We start from the raw sequence: 10,027 nt of genomic DNA, 5'->3' as shown, positions 1-10,027 counted from the left end.
TTTCATCACGGATCTGCTATGTGGAAAGGATCTGTGCAACAGGAACGTCTGTAGTAAGTGGCTGTGACAATGGAGGATGCACATTTAAGTTTCTCTAGATGTTCAAGTCTATGCTAAGTGTTTTTTGGACATCATCTCATATTATTCTCTCACGGCATCTCCAAGGTTTAGGTACTATTATGATCAGCCCATTTTTAGACATGAGTAAATGGAGACACTGAGTGACAGCCAGTGGATCTCAGTCTTGGAGATACATTAGAAACACATGAGGATGATTTAAAAACATTGAATTTGGACTCTCTGGGAGGTGGGGGCAGGAGGCCCTGTTGTTTTTTAAAGCCCCTTTTGTGGTTCTAATATAAAACCAATGTTGATAAGCACCAAATTATGTAATTTCCCCAAGTTAACACACTGAGTGCAGAGTCAGGATTGGCACCTGGTAAGGTAGATGCTTCATGATACATCCAGCTGTTCTGTATTTGGGGAAGCAACAGCAGGCTGGAATTAATAGTGCAGTTCATCCCTGTTCCAAAATTATGGCAGTATCATCTTAGGGCAGGTCCTCAGCATCCTGATCTAGGACACTTCTTCCTCAAAAAGCCTCCTGTGGCTTCTCATTGCTCTTGCTGTGAAGAAAAAATTCTTTTCACTTGGTCTATAAAGATGAAAGCCCTCAGAACCTGGCCTCATCCTAGCCCTTAGAGATGCTCCTCAGGCAGTGGTTTTCCCATCCCTCTGTCTCAGCGTTTTCCCAGAGTCAACGGGCTCTGCTTAGATTATACTTTCTTTCCTTCTTCCCCAAATTAATCCCTACCCCACCTTCTAATTTTATCTCAAGGGTCACTTCTCAGGGAAAACATGATCTTCATGACTAGGTCCAAGCCTTCACCTTCCCCATTCTCTCCATTCACCTTATGGATTCTCTTAAGCTTCAAGTTCCTTTATCCCCGTTTACAGCTTCACTTGGCAACTACACACATGAGACTGATGGATGGAAGTCTCTCACAGCCATCTCTGTCCCTGGCCCTAAAGCAGTTACTTAGTGGGCACATTTCTATTTCATTTTTTTATGCCATCTTAAACTCCAGCTGTCTTACAGCAAAGTTTATCTTCTTGCTCTATAATGTAGTTCTCCTTAAGTTTTTATTCACTTTAAAAATGTCAGTATTCTCTTCGTTGCCAGGGCTCGGGTTGTTAGAATACTCATGAGTCCTCTTTCATTCAGTACTTATGCTTAGTTGGTCAACCTGGAGAGTTTAACACTAAAAGTATCTTCTTAGTTTCTTGTCTTCTTTCATTCCCACTGCCATCCCCAAGTTCAAGGCCTCATGTCTTCTAATTTAAACAACTACAACACTGCTCCACTATGTTGGGCAACACACACTGGAATCACTAGACTCATGGGTAGAGCTCATTACAGTGATATCTGTGCCTTATCCCAGTTCAAAAGAATCTGAGCCCCTGGGGCTAAAGCTTTAGGGTTCGAAATTTTAAGAAGTTCCAGAAGTTCCCACATGATTCCTCTGCACACAGAAGTTTGAGAATCATTAAACCAAAATAACTGTAAGCATTGTCTAATCCCAATCCTTTCCTGCTTCAGTTGAACATAGATGTTCCTTCTATATTAAAATTCCAAGGAATTATCCCAGTAGCAACATACTCAAAGTAAAACAAATAAATTCTGAAACTTCATTGTAGGGTTATAGAATTAAGGATCCATTTAAGATTTAGAAAGGATATTTTACTTCCTCTGTGTTGTTCCAGCTTATTTTTGTACATATATTCCACTCTTTCCGAGACACAAATTGCAAGACATATTTCTGGAGATTTTTCTCTTTATCAGGTTAGCACTTTTACACCTTTTTACAAATCAGCTTGCTTTTTTCCCCACCTAAAATATGCTCACTCCAACATATGCCTCAAATTACAAACTTCTCTGCTCACCTCAAATGAAATATTTTAATTACTCCTTGGTGATCTCTTGAGTGGTGACAGCCAAGACTTTTACTAGGTATTTAAAATATTAATGACAACTTTTCCTTGTTTTTTCAACCTAGTTTTATCACATTTTCCAAAATATCATAGAGACTCCCAAAGTGACTCTCATCTCTCCTTTTACCTCATGTGTCCTATGGTTCCCAGTTCTAAAGAGATGTATCTTAATATATTTGAGTACTTGGTACAACTGCTGCTGCTAACTAATCCATGTAGCACCTTTCATGTTGGGAAAATTCAAATGCCACTGTCTTGGAGAACTCAATGAAAATGTTGTATCCATGGAACCCAAATGCCTCTATTCCATGAGTTAACAATAATGTCCTAATCTGGAGAGCTTTCTTATTGAAGGATAGGAAAACTTCCTCCTTTTCTCTTTCAAATGACACTTTCTGCCCCCCCCCCACTTTTGATCATTCATGCTTTCATTTGGTTAAGATTTCAATGTTTACTGAGTAATACCTCATCCCAATTTATAAGTGACCAAGGAATGAAAAGTCAGATTAATATAGATTAAACAATCATTATTGATTAAACCTGGACTCAAAGATGGAGTTTATGTGCATGGCCAAATGGCCATGTAGCACTCACTTGAATTAGAATGACTAACTCAACTGAATAACCTCAGGTCTTCCCAACAGAATAAACTCCTAAATAAGGAGTTTCTGGCAGAAATGCAGACAAGAATGGAGTTGCTGGACAAAAAAAATATTTCTTTCTCAGGCCTGATGTTCTCTCCTATTTGGGTGAGTTCCCCACAAAATACTCCAAATTGATCTGTACCCCTCATTCATTTCTTTCATCTGATTAGAAAATTTGGAAAGAAACTACTCCTCAAGATGCTACCTCCTCATTCCCACACTCTCTTTTCCATTTTTTCTTATAATCTGTGTGTCTAGTCTCCCACAAAGAATATGCATCCTATTTGCTTCCTCACAGCACAGGTATAAGTGGAAATTTCCTTTGGAAAGCACTCTGTGGACCAGTTTGTCCAGTCTTATGCTAGGTAAGTCTTTAAATCTGAGCCACATTCTCCAGGATTTTATCAGGAATAAAGGCAATCTTACTGAAAAATGTTTGTGAAAATAAGCCATTTCTCTAGTAAAAGAAGAAGAAGAAGAAGAAGAAGAAGAAGAAGAAGAAGAAGAAGAAGAAGAAGAAGAAGAAGGAAGAAGAAGAAGAAGAAGAAGAAGAAGAAGAAGAAGAAGAAGAAGAAGAAGAAAGAAGAAGAAGAATGAAGCTATTTCACTCAGAATAAAGGCCAAAGCACACAAAGCAAGAATGGTCCCTGCCACCTGTCTATTCTAATTTCCTTCTCCTGCTTACCACAATTCTCTTCCAGGCAGTCAGCAGTCATCCAGGCCTTCTTGTTTGTCTACAAACATGTAAGACATTTATTTAACCTGTTCCTCCATCTAGGATTCTCTTCGTCTCAATAACTCCCTCAAGCCCTTAACTTTGCTGAAGCCTCATCTTCTCAGGAAGGCCTATCCAGAAACCCTACCACCCTATTTAACACGGCAACACTGCCCCAAGTTTATTTCGTGTTGTACTCTTTACTTTTTTTTTTCACATTTTCATCTTCAAATACATTTTGCACTTCACTTATTTATTTTATTATTCATTAAATCTTTCTGCCAACTGAAAGTTACACTTTCAGGGTGGCAGTTTTTGTATCTTCTTTTGTTCCATGACATATCCTAAGCACAAAGAATAGTCCCTGGGAAGTAGTAAATACACTGGTACTTACTTTCTAAAAATGAGATCCGGTTGTTTAAACAATGCCTAGTACAACAAGTCATTCCAAATGTAGCAGTTGTGTGTATGTGAATTGCCAATATATTTGCTATAATTAAATCTATATATTTTTATGTCACAGAATTAATAAGTTAAGCTTATAAACTCCCCCTGATGACTATTATGTGTTTGACAGAAATTTGTTGTACTATTATCATTATTGTCGGAAAGTAAACCTATGGGTGAAAGGTTTTTGCAGATGAAAAATCAAAACTGAGAGTTGTATATTCGGTGGATTGGTCTGTGGTATCAATTCAACTTTCTTGTAGTCTATTTACCCGTGCCAGTTGGAGGTGCTTACTGAAATTCGAGGTGCTGAATGTAAGAGAGAATACTATTCTACTGCTAATGTCAATGCTGATGATTTTAGGTTCTCTGCTACAGTGTTCAAGTGTTCACTCATTCTCTTCATGGATGACAGACAGCTGTTAACGTGTCAGTGGTTTTGCGATTTTGGGTTCACATCTATAGTGGTGCATTTTTGAATTCAACAATCCTTCCTAATTCCTACCATTCCTGGTTAGTGCAGGCATAGAAGCTCCTATGTTGCTCCAGCTTCTAGGTGGTATTGTTCAGCAGTTGCTCCTTAAGGACAAGCCTAGGCTCTGCTTGTCTAGCTATTTCCAGGATTTTTCAATTATCTAATTACTTGTAACAAAAAAATGTTACATTTAAAATGTAACATTAAAATGTAATCTGGAGAAATTTCTGCTTCCTCCCTCCAATCTGGGATTTATTATCACATACTGTAAGAATTCTCAAATCACACCTCCTATTGTATTATGCATATATTGTGCCTTTGGCCCAAATGCAAGCTTCTCCTACATTAAAACTAAATCATTTCATTTGCATCCCTATAAAAGTCTGGATCATTCTTATTTTTTTAAGTCTCGATCATTCTGAAAAATAGTGGGTGCATAGTAAGCATTTACTTATTTCAATGAATGCATTCCAATACTCATACTATAATTGTATTTAAACAATAAATATTTATTAGATACTTTCTGTGTTCTAGATACTATTCCATGTTTAGAAGTAATGAAGCAGACATGATTTCTCTTCTTTAAAAAAAATTCGCTACCTATGATTATTTTACACTCTATTTCAAAAAATGCTGTTACAGATACCTTCACTTTTCTATAAGACCTTTATAACAAAGCAATTCCACCTGTAACACGTCCTTCTTACCACCGTGTGGGACTAAATGGCCAATAAAATGTAAAGTGTAGCATATGCAATCATGTAATCTAAAAAATTTTCATGATAACTTATTGCAAATTTTACTTGACTGTTCACCACAACAATGAAAAACTGGCCCCTTGTTGTTTCACACAGTTCTTGAAAACCAAACAAAGTCATCGATAAAATGATCTGGATAAAAAGTTTGCAGTTCTGCTCAGACAGTAACTTTACCTTCCAGATGTGAGTCAGCCTAAGACACTACTTTGTCCTGCTCCTTGTGGGGCTCTAATTCTCAGGCAGGTAGGCAGTTCTGTATTCTGTTCTACTTCCACAGGTGTGTCTAGGAATGGGATCAGTATCTCTTCTCCACTTTCACTTTTCACAGCTTGCTGAGCCTTCATAACCTGGATTGATTCTAAAGCTGATGCAGAGTTTCTGCTTCCAAAGCTCAATGCATCCATACCATACCTCTTCGAACAGCCATTTGAAAAGTAAAGTTAATGGCACCTTTATTTTTTTCTTCAAGTTTTTATTTAAATTCTAGTTAGTTAACATTTGTGTAATATTGGTTTCAGTACTAGAATTTAGTGATCCATCACTTACATATAACACCCGGTGCTCAATACAGCAAATGCCCTTCTTAATACTCATCACCCATTTAGTCCATCCTCTGTCCACTTCCCCTCTAGCAACCTTGTTTGTTCTCCATAGTTAAAAGTCTCATAGTTTGCTTCCCTCTCTTTTTGTTTTCCTTCTCCTATGTTCATCTGTTTTGATTCTTATATTCCACATGAATGAAATCATATGGTGTAGTCTTTCTCTGACCGACTTATCTCACTTAGCATAATACCCTCTAGTTCCATCCACATTGTTGCAAATGGCAAGATTTAATTCTTTCTAATGGTGAAATAATATTCCAATGTGTGTGTATGTGTATATATATACATATATACATAAATACCACAACTTCTTTATCCATTTATCAGTCAATGGACATTTGGGCTCTCTCCATAGTTTGGCTTTTATTGATAATGCCAATTGGAGCGCATGTGACACTTGAAAAGAGCATAGAAGAAACCAGAGAGACCCTTACCACAGAGATAAAAGACCTAAAAGCACAGAAATAAACACCTTTACTTTTTAACAAGCCCTCTTCACAGAGATTTCTCTGAGATGTAACATCAATACTATCTAAATCCAAAACCACTGTTTTGGAATGTTTGTAAGTAGTCCCCAGAAAAACAAAACAAACAAACAAACAAACAAAAAACTGAGCTTTCCTTCTATGTGATTTAATTTCACTGAAACTATCACCATTTGCCATATTGAAAGACTGAAGAATTTCAGAAGCTAGCAGTTTTGTTTCTCCTGGAGTTGTAGTCTTCTCTACATTTTGCAAGCTTAACATCATCGTAAGTTCTCCTTTCAACTTTTCTGTTAGCACAGCATTCTTCCAAGTACTGAAGAATGAGCAAAGCTGAGTGGATGGAGGAGTGGTTGGGATGGTCCATAAATAAAATAAGGCCAGATAGACATCCCTGATCCTGGACAATGGCTCTTCTATTTAATGGATCTGCTGTTAGATCCCGTAGCTAACTACTGAGAGAGCAACAGGCTCTTCATTTGCAGTGGTAGAGGAAGAATTCAGCTTCTATGCCATACATAAGCAAAATCTTCTTAAATTCATGCCAGAGCTTTAGGAGTTTGTCTGCTGCACCATCAGGACCACACAGAGGAATGAGGTAGAGGGACCCAGTAGGCCCAGAGCTGGTCCCACCACTCAGAATTGCAGCCTCAGCAATGACAAATGACCAGGCTAACTCTAGGAGCCAGAGAGTGAGGACACTGGTGGGAAAAGACTCTACAGACTCTCCCCCCATGACCCTGCAACATCTGTTAGTTCTTGACTTTTTTCTTATGAGGGCATATATATAGATCAGTGAATTTTTAAGTAGTAAGATATAGCCCAAAAATGTCTTTATTTGTTCCTGCTGAGACACGGTTGTCTAAATTTTACTCTGTACAATACATTTTTTAGCATTTTGGTTTTTTTTTAGTATCTAGACTCGTATCTTTCTCTAAGTCATTTTCATGACATTCTTTTTTTAAATGGTGATGATATGGTAAGTGCCAATATATTTTTTAAAATATTTTATTTATTTATTCATGAGAGACATAGAGAGAGAGTCAGAGGCATTGGCAGAGGAAGAAGCAGGGTCCCCGCAGGGAGCCCAGTGTGGGACTGGATCCCAGGACCCCAGGATCATGACCTGAGCCAAAGGCAGATGCTCAACCACTGAGCCACCCAGGTGCCCCTCCAATGTCTTATTGTCTAACAATTGACTTATCAATCCTAAAATATCATGTAAGATCATATGTTAATACATAAATATATAACTGGTTACCTTCTGTGTTTTAAGTATTCATGGATTCATAAATAAGCATTGATGTGTTTTAATACTAGAATCAAATTCAAAAAGTGGTAATTAATTAGTTTCATATATTAAATGTTCCATTATGCATTATATCCCATTTTATTAGATAGAATAATTGTTATATATATTAAATAATTCCATTGAAAATAGAATTTAATATAAAGATGTAGTCAAAAATAGTTTATCTGATCCCCAGCATTCTACCATTGTATTTCTTGTTTACATATATATGTAAAGAGAGAGAGAGAGGTTGAGAGAGAGAGAGAGAGAGAGAGAGATCAAGGGAGAAAGTATTTTAATACCTTCATTGTGAATCTTCATTATGACACTAAAACATTCTTCCCTACTGGTTGCAGACAATTGAATATATCCTGTATGGCTTAATGATTTAATATTTTTGAAGGATCAAGGGAATAAGCAGGACACTTCTAACGCCACTAAATCTACGATTATTCTTACAGACTTTGTCTTCATGGTCATGACATCTTGACACCATGATCTTCAGGCTTTGGTATCATAAAAATACCAAACTGTTAACTCCTGAGTCTTGAACCAGATTCTCTCCTTCATCTATCATTGAGAGCATCAGGAAAGTCATTGATTTTTCTGACCTGTGTTGTCAATCGTTAATTTTCATACCTATTTACTGCAGAAGATCTTTTCAAGAAAATTCAAATATGACGAGCTTGGCCATTCTAACTTCAAAACTCACTTCAAGGTTTGTTGTTGGTTTTATTTATATATGTGTGTATATATATATATAGATAGATGATAGATGATAGATAGATAGATAGATAGATAGATAGATAGATAGATAGATAACAGCTCCCATATACCTTAAGGTAAATATCGTCTTTCAAATTTTTTCCTTTGTTGACACCACCAAAGTTTCACTAAGATTAAATAAATTTTTACTTTTCTTGCACGATTTCAATATTTCTGCTGGTTTCTAGAGCAGTGGGAAGAAGCTACAATTGCTTTAAACATATCTGAGAGTTAGCAAGACCACCAATAACCTTAGAGATTAAGGAACAATAGTCCTTTTAAATTGACACCAACCGTTTCTCCTGTTACTATTAATGTCACCACCACTACACCTTTAATTTATTGCTACCTTTTTACACACTCTGCCTCAGTCCTTTGGGGGATTATCAATGTCAGAATATGTCTTGCCTTTTTTTTTTCATTCCAGTTCCAATTCTTTATGAACTAGGGTAAATTTCTACAATTTCCACTTCCCCCTCCTAGTTTTTTCTTCCTCACCTTGTCTGTCTCCTTTTTATAATCCTCTGACTCCTCTTCTGTAGCTAAAAAGACCCTGTGTTTGCTCTGATAAATTTAGAAAGACTCATGCCCTTAAGGAACTCATCATCTACCAGGGAAAACCCAGTGATAAACAAGCAAATGTAATATATGTTGCCCACTGATGTCACCCAAAGGGGAAGTTGTCACCTATCTAAGAAACTTGATTGTTTCCAGGGGCAAGAATGTGACAACTTGTTTTCTCTGGGCTCTCTGCCTTGATGTCATGCCTGACATTTTCAGCATTCTGAAATTACCTAATAATTGTTCAAACTAAAAGCTAATAGTAGTAGAGCTCTAATCATACATTAAGCAAAGGCCTAACTATTCTAAGCTTTATATGTGTATTAATTAAATTATTAATGAAAATTATTTCCATATGAGGGAAGGGGGCCCTAAGAAGATAAGCTTGCCCAAAGTTATATACATAGTAAGTGGCAGAGATGTGACATGAACCCAGAATGTGTGGCTACAGAGACAGTGCTCCTAAATCCCACAGTTTATAATTTCTTCAGACAATCTAGAAAAAATTTCTAGGATTCTATAAAAACTAATTGTGTCCGTATTCATATACCTAACATACATATGTTCACACACATAGACTATATGTATGCATTTAGTATGGCATTCATACAGAATTTAACAGTTTATAAAATATTCTTGCATGTACAGTCTCAATCACAGCCACCACTCTTGATGTTAAATAATATCACTATACATAAAAAAAACTCTAAAACTTCTGAGTGTGAAGAAAGTTGTTCAAATTCACATGGTTTATAAGATTTGCCTCTAAGTCTTCCAGTTGCATAGCTGGACACTCCCTATCACTATATTAATATTCCTTGAAAACCTGATATAAAACCCAAATCAGAAATCAGAAGTTTCATCTATGCAGTGGAAATAGCTTATAGTAACTTATCTTAATTGAAACCAATTAGATTTTCAAAGATATTATGGTTGAAATTATAACCACACTGTGATCCACAAATTGAAAAACCAAGTTCACTTGTATCTATCATGGCATAGAATTAGAAGGCTTCTAATACATAAAGACTTAATTGATCTAGTTTCTTCTCAAAGAATTCATATCGAAGAAAATTTGATTTTTCCTTTTTATAAAACATTTCTATTTAAAAGATACTTTAGTAAGCAGTATTTCTGAACTATTTATGACTCTTCTTTTGTGGCAAAAAAACAGAAATCAAACTGCAAATTTGTAGGTTCATTGAAAGGAAAACAAAGGGTTTCAGCTTTAGGAATGACAGGTTCCAAGAGTTCAAATTTGTCTGCAGGAACTTGCATTTTTCTCAAATCTT

General features: G+C 36.4%; 1 pseudogene; it reads right to left on the bottom strand.

The window, feature by feature from the left end:
* Window positions 1-5,147: 5,147 nt before the first annotated feature.
* Window positions 5,148-7,905, bottom strand: LOC129510579 (armadillo repeat-containing protein 1-like; annotated as a pseudogene).
* Between the last annotated feature and the right edge of the window lie 2,122 nt (window positions 7,906-10,027).

Source organism: Nyctereutes procyonoides, unplaced genomic scaffold, assembly GCF_905146905.1.
Source record: "Nyctereutes procyonoides isolate TBG_1078 unplaced genomic scaffold, NYPRO_anot_genome, whole genome shotgun sequence".
Taxonomy (NCBI): Eukaryota; Metazoa; Chordata; class Mammalia; order Carnivora; family Canidae; genus Nyctereutes; species Nyctereutes procyonoides.
This window is presented reverse-complemented; position numbering and strand designations above follow the sequence as displayed.